Source organism: Lindgomyces ingoldianus (assembly GCF_010093535.1).
Source record: "Lindgomyces ingoldianus strain ATCC 200398 unplaced genomic scaffold BDR25scaffold_54, whole genome shotgun sequence".
NCBI classification, from domain to species: Eukaryota; Fungi; Ascomycota; class Dothideomycetes; order Pleosporales; family Lindgomycetaceae; genus Lindgomyces; species Lindgomyces ingoldianus.
Window position 1 is genome coordinate 382,754 of NW_022985215.1, and position 268 is coordinate 383,021.

Consider the following 268-nt stretch of genomic DNA (forward strand, 5'->3'; position numbering starts at 1 on the left):
TAAAGCAAATTCTATAATATACAAGTAAATTATAATAGGCAATAGTAAATTAAAGCTAAATAAAGTAAACAATAGTAAATTACTATAACATATAGTAAATACTAAAGAATTTAAATATATTATAATAGTATAACTATAGTAACTTTTACTTAGCTAGAGGAAATTAAGAAGATAGTAGTAGATTATAGTATATTATAGTAAACTATAGTATATTTTAGTAAATTATAGTATATTATAGTAAACTAGAGTATATTATAGTAAACTATTA